Genomic DNA, 12,540 nt, shown 5'->3' with positions numbered 1-12,540 from the left:
TTCTAACATTCTATCTTCTTTGAAGAAGTTCCCTCTAATCTCTTTTTCATTCAAAACCACCCCAGGCATTTGAGAGTGTAATTCACAGAAATTTATTATTAATAATATCAGTGAAATGAATCCTGTCATTATTTACGCCATAATTTTAAACATGGCGGAGCATTTGCAGACGCATGGACCTTGCCTGAAGGGTTATACCGGGCACATTACGCGTCGATATGCAGCATGAATAAATCCGTTAAGATAAGATGACTGTTGGATCTCAAGGACAGAGAATTCTCAACTGTGTTCAATAATGCTATTAATCCGTTTTTCATAAAGAGGCTATGCCCAAAGGACAGAGAACAAAGGAGGAAGGAAGCTGCTTTGAAGAAAGTCTTGAAAGAGACATCGGTTGGGCATGGCATGTGGCTGGGAGCAGGCCAGGCTAAAGCCACAGAGTATGAAGTTGCTGGCATCTCAGAGCTGCCATCCTTTGAAAGAGGGGATTCTGTGACCTTTCTTCACGAGAATCAGGGACAAGGACCAAGAGCTGCCTGTGTGTGAGAGAGATCGGTTTGATGTTTTTATTTCTCAACTCTTAAGATCTGGGGGCCAGGTTTGAAGAGCCATGATCAGCAAAATTTGTCACAGCACAGTCTGGTACAAAGAGAGGAATTTAAAAGACTTTAAATCACAAGGAAATTGAAGAGTCATCTACAAGTACTTGTTATGGGCCTTGTTAGGAATCTTGTTGTGTAGATCCTGTTGGATGGGGGCCAGAGCTACCACACAAAAAGTTGAGCAGTTTGTGTGTTGCACAAAGGTCCAGGTTGAGGTGGTGAATCAATCTTGGCTCTACTGATTGAGCTCTGTATTGGCATGAGGCTGCCTTAGCCCAAAGGAATGGTACTTTTTTTCCTAATTTGCCCAAAGCTGGCTTGCCAAGCCAGGTGCTCAGAGGGTGTGTACTGTTGTAACTTGCACAAAGACACTGAATAGGTTCACAGTGGCCTGGGAAAGGAAGTAGGGGAGGCTGCAAAGAGAGAGGGTAACAGTAGAGGAAGAAGGTAACATGGATAATTTAATTAAGTTGGGAAGAGAAGTATTCAGAAAATGTTACAAGATACCATGTAATCTATTGTGCCATTACTGCCAGGATTCCATTCTCCTGTTTCTTCTACTCTGCTCCCTACCTTCCATCCTCATTGATCTTCTCCAAGCCCATGGCTTTTCCCTCCATGTCGATGCACAAGACTCCCAAATTTATATCTCTGGATCTGACCTCTCTCCTTAACTTCAGGACCATCTGTCCAAAAACTTATATTGGAAATATCTATCTGGGTGGCCCTGATGCATCTTAAACTCAACATGTACCAAATTATATTCATTATCTCCCTCTACCCTAAACTTGTTGTACATTCTTGACCTTGCAAATCCACATTCTCCTCTTTATTTCCCCTGCCAATGCCTGGCTTCAAGTCTAATAGCATCATAACTGATCTGCCTGCCTCTAACCTCTCCTCAAGTTAACATGTCCTCCACATTTCTGGCAAGTAATTTTCCAAAAAGGAAAGTCTTTTCATACCTCTCTCCTCCTTAAAACTCTACTGGTCCTTTTCTGAGTTATAAGGTCTCCATGATCTGATCCCTGTATACCTCTCTCCAGCCTTAATTCCTACTTTTGCTCCCTTTATATTTTATAACAGCTCTGACCTGGAGCATCCTATACTTCACTTCTTCATACCTTTCTCCTTGATGATCCCTCTGCCTGGGATGTCTTGCCCTCCTTGTCTACCAGGTAAACTTGTTATTCACAACTTTGCTTGAACGAGGAAGCTTACCCTTAGAGAATTACTCATTCTTTCTTTTGTGCTACCCAATGCCTTGTACTGTTTTGGAACATAATTTTTTACATGTCTATCTTCTCTGCTAGATGGGACTCTATGATGGTTAATTTTACATGTCATCTTGACTGGGCTAAGGGATGCCCACATAACTTGTAAAATATCATTTTTTAGATGTGTCTGTAAGGGTATTTCCAGAAAAGATTAGCATTAGCATTTGAATCAGTAAACTGGTAGAGATGATCACTCTCACCAATGTGGCTGGACATCATCCAATCCATTGAAGGCCTGGATAGAACAAAAAAGCAGAGAAAGGGCAAATCTGCTTTTTGCTTCAGCTGGGGCATCAATCTTCTCCTGCCCTTGGACATTGGCACTTCTGCTTCTTGGGCCTTCAGACTCAGATTAGGACTTATTCCATTGGCTCCCCTAGTTCTCAAGCTTTTGTGTCAGGACTGAATCACACCACAGCTTTCCTGGTTCTCCAGCTTACAGATGCCAGTTCATGGGACTTCTTGGCTTCCGTAATCATGTGAGCCAATTCCTATTATAAACCTCCTCTTACCTCTCTCTCTCTCTATATATATATCCTATTCATTCTATCTCCCTGGAGAACCCTGAATAATACAGGCTCCATGACATCAAGAGCGAAGTCTTGGTCATCTATGTGTAACCCATTCCTGTAAGTTTCCGGCCTCATCAACCTGTGCCTACTCCAAAAAGTTGTGTAGTGTGTGTCATATCTTATACCCAAATGGTATTAGAACAAGTCTTCTCCTGTCCAGTTGCCAGAAATGGGCTTTCTTTCAAATGGGGCTTCTAGGTAAGTTTCCACTCTTATTCCCACTGTGGTTTTAGAGTGAAGAAGACCCATGCAGACACTAGGCTACAACTGCTACCAAAAATAACCATCCTTAGAAGTTAAAGGTCACACATAATCTCAGAGCCCCCATAAAATCTCTGCTGGGCCTCTACATGAAGAATCTCTCAGCATCTCCAAGCTAGTGAGGGGCCATTTAACCTAAGATGAACCAAGCTGTTGCCTGGCTATGACTTGTCTAGCTCCAAAAGTTTAACTGGGCAAATCAGGTGTTCTTACTTGGGAATTTGAAGTCCAAAACACTGAAACAAGTTGCCAGTTGGTAGAAGGGGAAAAAGGTGAAAGGATGCTCAGTGGTAGTTCTGGGACCCTAGCCAGCCAAATCATGGATAAATGGCTGCAGGTTGAAGCCAGCAAAACTATGAGTGAGCAGGGGGAGGTCAGCTGGTGGAGGTGGAGAAAGAAGCAAACACGTGAGGGTCCCAGCTCTGTTATTGGTGGGGCACCAGCAGAGGAAGCTTGAGATTTTCTGCCCCTAATGTCTCTAAAGACACTCTGAAGCTTTAGTTCCCATGAGAACTGGCTGTACCATGGCTCAGTATCAGATCCTGTGACATCTCTGTCTCTTCCCTTACCTCTTATTTATTCTTCGAGTAACCCCCTACCACCGCCCGCCCCCAATGAATTAGGTTGAATAGTTCTCTGTTCTTTCCATCTTGGAAAGGGACATGATTAACACTTGTTGAATTACACCATATGGATTTAAAAAAGAGAAGGAGCATGTAAGTTGCTGTGGTGAAGCAAGGCTTCCTGGAAGAACTAGGACTTTAATGGGAGAAGGGTAGAGGGAGAGGTAGCCCAGGCCTGAGACAGTGCACAGTAAATAATCCCAGGTCATGCCAAGGAAAAGGCTACTTAAAGAGCAGTAATTTGTAATTGTGTGGCGACGCTGAAGACGTGAGAGTCCTCGAGTGCTTTTCCAGGCTGCCAACAACCCTCACTTCAGTCTCCCCAAGTCATCATTTGGATGAGTCTGACCCCAAAAACTTGGGAAAGACAGAATGATTATTAAAGAAATCACACTACACCATGGAAGATGGAAAGGTAAAATTGTGCTGTAATCATCCCTCAGACAGAATAAATGTTGTACTGGATTATTATGTTGTCTAAAGATAGTCTTTGTGAATGGTGAATGACACCTGTGATATCTTCAGCTATTTATTTTGCGGTGCTTCCATTTCCATTCTATTTGGAGTGATGGTTTCTCTTTTCCAATGCCTCCTCCTTTCCTTCATCTTGGCAGTGGGAAATAACCTGACAAGGTGTTTTCAGGAACTCTCTCAAGGTACAGCACTCAAAGTTCTCCAGAATTCAGAAAAGTTCCTCTTTTCAATCATGTTACTGTATGTGTGTGTGTGAGTGTGTGTGTGTGTGTGTGAGAGAGAGAGAGAGAGAGAGAGAGCGAGAGAGAACTACAAAAAGAGAACAGGCAGCACTGGCCAGCTACCATGGAGACAGACATCCGTGAAGAGGCATTTGTGTAGAAACAGCCCAAGGGTTGGGGAAATACTTCAGGATAAAGCAAAACCCTTGAACATGCTTGAGCTCTGTAGAACAAACCTAAATGTGGCTTATGTACCCTTCTAAACCTAAACTTTTCCAGCATTTTAAATTAATGTTTAATATTTCATTAATTTTTAAAAAAATTATTTATTTTTGGCTTTGTTGGGTCTTCATTGCTGCACACTGGCTTTCTCTACTTGGCGGCGGGTGGGGGCTACTCTTCATTGTGGTGCGTGGGCTTCTCATTGTGGTGGCTTCTCATTGCAGAGCAAGGGCTCTAGGTATGTGGGCTTCAGTAGTTGTGGCACACGGGCTCAGTAGTTGTGGTGCATGGGCTTGGTTGCTCCACGGCATGTGGGATCTTCCCGGACCAGGGCTCGAACCTGTGTCCCCAGCAATGGCAGGCAGATTCTTAACCACTGCGCCACCAGGGAAGCCCAGCAACTTTTGAAGTCAGCATTTTTCCTGTGTCCAGGTGAGGAAGCTAAAGCCCAGAGGGCTGAGATAACTTGCTAAGGTTGCCCAGAAAATTAGTGGTAGAACCAGGCTTCCTGATTCCTAGCCTAGTGCTTCTTCCTCAGATGAGTGGCTTTCCAGCTCTCTTTCTCTCTTTTTTTAAACCCCACATATCTCTTTCTTCAAATGAAACCATTTAAGACGTCCAACATGTGAAACAAGTATGGCTGGAACTGCCCTAGTTGAAAATGGGGTGAATGTGGGGATTTTGATAGCTCAGCTACCCCCTCCCCAAGGGCAGCTGGGCCCTGAACTTTGTCTGAGGAGGGACTCCCAAAACATTGCTCCCGGAGCACCTGGTCTCGCCCAGAGCACAGACGAACTCCCTGGTTCATCAAAAAGGGACACTTCCCACCCAGAAGGGATGCAAGTTCATCTTTATTTTACTTTATTTTTAAAAAAATCTATCTATCTATCTGGCTGCTCCGGGTCTTAGTTGCCGCATGTGGGATCTTTAGTTGCAGCATGCGAACTCTTAGATGCGGCGTGTGGGATCTAGTTCCCCGACCAGGGATGGAACCCGAGCCCGCTGCATTGGGAGCGTTGAGTCTTAGCCACTGGACCACCAGCGAAGTCCCCAAGTTCATTTTGATCTAGGCCAGCCACGAGCACAATTTTATCTGGTGGTGATTTATTCTTTCTCTCCTTCTCCCTGCCACTTCTCTTGAGTCACATCTGCAGTGCTCTGTGTGTTTAATCTCTCACTTATCCCTTCTGTCCCACTAGCTCCTTGAGCTGAGGTGCTTTCATCCTGGCAGGTGACCGCCATAAGCCTTTAAAGAGTGGTAAAATGAGATGGAGAAGTAATCAGAGGCCCCAAGGCTGCTTTAGGTGATGTTTGTTCAATTTCACCCACTCTCCCTCTGAACTTAAGGTTTTCCATTCAGGCTCATGAGTGCCACGCCCGGGGCATTCCAGCTGAGCTGCCTGTAGCTGAGCCAGAGTTTTTAGATGGCTGGAAAAACAATGTGCTGAAGAAGCAAGACCTCCATGCTGTCATCCTGTTGGGACTCAACCCAGTAGCCTCAGCCAGGCCTCACACAGCCAGGCGCTGAGATGGTCTGCCCCGTGTGGTGAAAAATGAGAGGGGAGTGAGCAGTACCCACAGCCCTCTGTCTCCCTCCCTCCCTGAGTTGGGAATGACTGCAGGGTGAGCAAGCATCACGGATGCAGGGTAGACTTGCCAAAGTGAGGGAGGTATGTATGAGCCATTGAGAATGACTCATGAGCTTTCCACCTGATACAGGAATGTCAGTGCTTCCAGGATACGCTTTAGGAGGTGATCAACTCTGATATACAGGAATGTCAGCCCTTCCAGGAGACGCTTTAGGAGATGATCAACTCTAGCAAGCCCTCCCCAAGTGCCGCACGCTGCAAACTCCACACTGTTCCTGTTTTCCAGGTAGGGAAAAACAAGACTACAGAACAGAAGCTGGATTCCAAAATGACACTTAGAGACACCTCCATGTTTCAGGTGAGGATTCTGGTTTAAAATGGCTGTTGGCACTGGGAAGACTGTTCCAAGAGTGTGAGTCATCCTGAAACTGCACAGTCCGTGACTGATGGCTATTCCCATGGCCCCTTTCCAGATGGCAGCTCTGCACCGTGATGAGTAACCGTAGCTCACATTTCCATAGAAGTTTACAGTTCCAGAAGCTCCTTCTCATATATGTCACTGAACAGGGGTCAGTGCAGGTAACAGAAACCGCTTTAGGAGTTTAAGCAGAAAGGGCGTTAATGTAGATAATCAGGTGCTTACAAGGTGCAGGCTTCGGGCTGGCCTTCCATGAATGTCTCCCAGAGCTGCATCCCAGAACTGGCCTACCCAGAGGATATCTACTCCTGCCACAATTAGGAAGCCAGTCCCAGAAATGTTGGCTCTAAGAATACAATTCATTGTAATTTGGAGATCAGAAATATTGGCTCCAGCTCCACTTGTGATCTGTGCTAGCAGAATGCATACCGCAAGCCTTCTTAACTTTGTAAATTCAAGTCCTTTGCAAAGACATCGCTGCAAGGGAGTCTGGAAACTAGGTTTTAGCCTTGCAGGCTCTGTGGTATGGGAAGGCACACTAGAAAATTGGATAGATACATCTATTCTGTATCTGCCATCCCATACTATTTCTCACTTAGTATTCACAGGAAATCTGAAAGTGACAGGAGAAGTGATAGCCTCATTTAGCACATGAGGAAAAGGGGTGTGACGGCAGGGCTAGAGAGGGAATAACGGGGAGATGCGAGGCTCAGGGACTGTTGCTCTGAGCAAGCGAAGTTTGTGTTGAGGTCTAGAGAATGCTAGGGCTTCAACTAGATGAAGGGCTGAGCAGGAACGGTATTCTAGGCAGGAATAACATGCATAAAAGTTCTCAGGCTAGAGGGAGCGCAATCCACCTGCAGCACTGAAGCGGGGGCAGCGTGCCTGTGGGGCGGGGAGAGAAGGATGTGAGATGAGGCTAGAGAGGCACCAGGGACAGACAGGCAAGCCCTGTATGCTCCGCTGAGGAACTTTGCCTTTGTCCTAAGAGCAGTGGGGAGCCATTCAAGCGTTTTATGGAGGGGGATGATGTAAGCGTGTGTGGGACGTGATCATGTTTAATTTTGAAAAGGTGACAGGCTGCAGTATGTGTCCTAATACCATGCCTGTATTCACTTAATCACTGTCTGCAATTGGCCACCGAACTCTCACTCTTCTGTAGTACTAAAGGGGTTTATTTTTGTGTCATCCTCATTCTTTCATTCTAAGCAACAGGAGAAAAACAACAGCAAGAAGAGGTCTACACATCTGGGAGGGTATTTCTAGGGGTTTTACATTTGTATAAATAAAAGCCTCTGGGGGAAACCATTAATGTCCTCTGTAGCTGCTGTAGGACCCTGGGGTGGGGGATTCGGTGTGAGCTGCGGATTGTTCTGTGGGTGGAGCTCAACAAGGCATGGAAGTGAATCAGCAGGCGAGGTCTCTGATGGTGCCTCTGGTCGTCTAGAAATTGGCAGTGCTGGGCTACCTCGGCCCCCCTCAGGGATAGGTTGGAGGAGGGTGGGTCTCCTCTCACTGACCAGCACGTCAGGGTCTCGGCAGCCCATGGTCAAGTCCTGTTTCGAAGAGATCAAAGATCAGAAACTTAAAAAACAGACGTGACTGTACACCAAAATGACCACATCTCTTAAAGGAACTGGCCTCTGAGAGTCCCAGGACTCAACTTCCTCCAGAAACCTTTCTTCCAGAGGAACCCAGCTCTGTTAGCACGTTCCTCTGGGGAGGATTTGGCGTCCAGTAGGCAGTCTCACCTCCATGGAGACTCTGAGTCTCCTAACCAGATGTGAGCTTCTTGAAGGAAGGGATTACACTTTGCATAAGTCTTTGTATTCCTTACAACATTCGTTGGGGTTGGTTTATGGTCTGAGTGGGAAATATTCACAAATCCTGAGATTCTTGACTTTCTTCTTTGGGTCATGGTGGCTGTGGGGTGGGGTGTTTCTAGACCCCAGGCTAGGAACCTTTGCTTAGACTAAACCTTCCACAGGACTTCTTGGAAGTGAACCTCTTTCTGATTTTCCCAAGCCTATGTGCTGGGGGGCTGGTGGGCTGTCCACACCAGCCCTGAGGCCAGTCACCAGGGGCAAGAAGTGTGCTTTGTGAGGTTCCCCTGGGACAGCGAGTGGAAGCAGCTGCGGTCCTCTTGGGCACAGCCTCCGCCTTCCTGCAGAGGTGTACAGAGCCAGAGCTGGTCTGCAGGTGCATTGTGAAACAGAGTTATTAACGACCATTTAACTGTGTGGGTCAAAGACATCGATGCTCATTGCTTGCTCTGCTTTTCTTTTATGGGTTTCCCAGAAAAACTGCTAAGGTAGGGAGCCCTGTGCCGCTCACACACTGAAGTGGCTCACGTGCTGGCTGCCTTTCAGAGCCACTGCTGCCCACCTGGGGAAAGCACTTAATTGTGGCATTTTGGTGTCTCTTTGTATGAGCAACCAGAATGTGTTGGGTTTGGTGCTCTGAAACTCACTTCTTTGCTCAGTTGGACCCCCCTCCCCCCGACTCCGGTCATCCCTCCTTCTCCATCTCTCCATCCTCTGCTACCCAATTCGAATAGAAACTCAAGAGAATCATTTCTATTTATATTTAGGGAATCCTTAAAGAAATAGACGTCAAGAAGCCAGAGCATTACCCATTTTTTCCGTTAAAAATGATAACAATGAAGTGATAAATGATTCATGAAGTAAAACATTATGGGCAGGGCTTCCCTGGTGACGCAGTGGTTGAGAGTCCGCCTGCCGATGCAGGGGACACGGGCTCATGCCCCGGTCTGGGAAGATCCCACATGCCGCGGAGCGGCTGGGCCCGTGAGCCATGGCCGCTGAGCCTGCGCGTCCGGAGCCTGTGCTCCGCAACAGGAGAGGCCACGACAGTGAGAGGCCCGTGTACAGCAAAAAAACCCACAAAACGTTATGGGCAGATAGTGTAGTCAGATTCCTAGAGGCAGAAAGTAAATTGGTGGATACCAGAGCTGGGTGGGAGGGGAGAATGGAGAGTTATTGTTTATGGAGTACAGAGGTTCACTTTGGGGAGATGAAGAAGTTCTGGAGATGGATGGTGATGGGGGTTGTACAACACCGTGAATGCACGTAATGCCACTGAACTGTACGCTTAAAAATGGTTAGAATGGGAAGTTTTATGTAACGTATATTTTGCCACAATAAAAGAAACCGCTGTGGACAAAATTATCTCAACGAAGAGACACTAAATGTGTTGAGTTTTAGCTTGGGGGCTGTGTGTGTGTGTGTATTTATATTAAAAGTAACCAGTTTCCCGAAAACATAACCTGCTCCCCGCCAAGAGGCTCTTTTCCTGTGCTTTTGTGCATCCTGAAGTTGTCTCCACAGTGTGTTGGTCAGGAAGTGGGTGACTCATGGGGCATTTATGACAAATCCCTGAGTTGCGCGCACACGCGCGCACACACACACACACTCACACACACACACACACACACACACACACACACACACACGAGTCACCTCCCCCACAGACTTCTAAGACAGGCAGTGATTTGGATACTGCCAGAGAAATGTGCCTGGGGCAGGCAGGCACGTTCCTGGGCGGCCTTTCCTGTGGCTTGGTAATAAAGGCAAGCTGTGGCCACAGCGCCCAACTCCAGGCCCAGCATTACTTCTCTCTGGCTCTCTCTTTAAGTTCAACCTGGATGGTGGCAGCAGTGAGAGCAGTTGGTACTGGAAGTGCCTGGTGCCTGCTGGCCGCTGTGGGCTGCCCCTGTTTCAGGGGCCTCTTCACACAGTGATGGGAGCGATGCTGGGTGTAGGCACACAAGACGGCGGGTGCGTCACGGGTGCCATGGTCCGGTTAATCCCAGGGCTGGTCTGACATCTTCCTGGTGGTTGTGAATTCGTTTGGGAGCTACTCAGTTATGTAAAGACATGGAGGGCTGAGCTGGACGTTAGGAAACCCGGGCTTAGACTGGGCTCTGCCACTAGCTCCTTTGGTTACTATGGTAAATCACTTAAACCTTCCGGCCTCGGTCTCCTTCTAGATCAGGACTGGCCAGCACACAGCTCACGTGCCGCCTACCCGTCCCGCGTCCACAGCAGACATCACTCACTACTCGCAGCACTCTCCCCGACGCCCGCTCAGAGCCCTTCCCACACAGCCCCCTCGTACCTCTTTCACTGAATCGGAATTAGCATTTCAGGTGACACCTATTTGCCTCCTAAGGTTGGTTCTCAGTTCTCACTTAGAATCACTGAAGAGTGTTTACAAAATACACATGTTTGAACCCTACCCATATGGGTTCTGAGTTAATTGGTCTGGGATGAGCCCCAGGCATTGATATATTTTAAAAGCTCTCCAGGTGATTCTATTGTGTAGCCAGGCTTGAGGGCCACTGGTTAGATGGTCACTAAGAGCTCAGATCCAGTCACTCTATGAACAAGTGTTGGCAATAAGGTGGCAGACGTGACTGGGCCAGTTGGGCTACGCTCTGGTGGCCAGAACATGAGGTCGAGAACCAGGAGACCTGGCTCTTGCTTACAGTGTTCACTTGGAATTCACTGTATCTTGACTGAGTTATTTATTCTTTCAGAGCTTTAGATTCCACGTGTATAAACTGGGAATAATAATCTCTTGAGCTTCCTATTTCGCCATATTTTAGGGGGATGAAATGGTAAAAGGTAAGTGAGAACAGTGCTACATTGTGTCACATAAATGACTCCATTTTAATAACCCAAGTGCCCCTAAATACTTTTTAAAATTTTTGCAATAAAACTTGAATCTATCCCTTAAGAGGATTTGGTGAAGATCAAGTGAGATAAAATACACAACAGCACCCAGCACGCGGCCTGGCAGGTGTGCAATAAAGACTTGTTTAAAAATTTTTGTGGCGATTACTGCAACAGTAAATCACACACGGAGTTTTATGTGCCTTAAAGGAAGGATAAACTCATTTCTGTGGTTGCTTTGTTAGATATGGCTCTTTATTTGATTTTTCTAAGGTAAAAAAATTATGAATGTTAATGCCTGAAATAGCCTCCTTATAAAATATGCAAATGATAGAGAAGTAAAAAAAGCAGAATATGAAAGTCTTCCTTATCTTCCCACCCCACTGCTCCCACTCCAGAAATAATCACCAGCGGTGACTGAAGTGTGTTTGTCTAGGTAGGCCTCTTTCTTTGCATTTACATCACACACACATGTTAAAGATTTTTTTTTTTCTCATAGAAATGGGATCTATATAGTATTCTACAGTTTACTTAACAATGTGTTTTAGGGGTCATTCCATGACTTCTGGCAAGTTATTTTACTCTTCATGCCTAGTTTCCTCGTCTGTAAAAGGGGGTAATAATAAGGCCATTATAAGGTTTGAATTAGTTACTATTTGTAAAGTGCTGAAAATAGCGTCCAGCACTTTTCTATGGTTAGACTCACAGTCAATCTTATAGAAATAAAGATTTCCCTAAAAGTTTATTACGTAACATTCTAAAAATAAAAAATTATTTATCTTCATTTGTGCTGAACTTAGGGTTAATGGTAAAAAATACCGCCACCTTCCCGGCCCCGCACCCCTCGGCAAATTAAGAGGCTGTTTTGAAAGTAGGTACCCTCCCTTACCAACCTTTCATACTTCATACAATGAATGTTGGGCACTGGGACCCAACCGTGGGGACTTCAGTGCTTTTATCCTAATGGATATCCGGATCTCAGCCTTTTCATTCCACTTCTGCACCTCAGTTTCTCTCCTGGAAAGCTAGGTACAGTATTATCTACCAGGCAAGAGGTGCCCAGAAGAAATGGACTCGAAGTGGTTACAGATCATGGTAGTTCATGACATCCCAAAGTGTTTGCCATCATGGCTGAGTCATGGGTCATGACCTTGCCTTTGATTTCTCTTTGGGTTTTGTTAGGGAACGTAGTAGAGAGGAGAAGGTATTGGCATTTTGCCCCAGGAGGAATTTTGATCAAGGATAAACATATTCCAAGATGCCGTGAAGTTGAAGTCACATGAATGCTAAGTGATTTCTTGGCATCAAAAATCAGTCTCTTTCATGTCAGTCCTAAAAAAAAAAAAAATAAACACTTTTACCTTCTTCAGTACCGGGAATAGCCAAGTTGGTTTCAGCTATTACAGCAAAAGCTTTTAAAATAATTACTTGTAGAATACGATAATATTAATGATTAGCTTTGTGTTAAAATTGAAGAGATAAGTATTTAAATACTAGGAATAATAAACCTTGGAAGTGTCATTATGTAGTAAGTTTGCCCGTTACAAGTATCATTTTTCAAAGATTTTGCTCATAGTAAATTGTTCA

This window comes from Monodon monoceros, unplaced genomic scaffold, assembly GCF_005190385.1.
Source record: "Monodon monoceros isolate NGI ecotype Baffin Bay Population unplaced genomic scaffold, NGI_Narwhal_1 Super_Scaffold_16, whole genome shotgun sequence".
Classification (NCBI taxonomy): Eukaryota; Metazoa; Chordata; class Mammalia; order Artiodactyla; family Monodontidae; genus Monodon; species Monodon monoceros.
Note: the sequence above shows the minus strand (reverse complement) of the source record.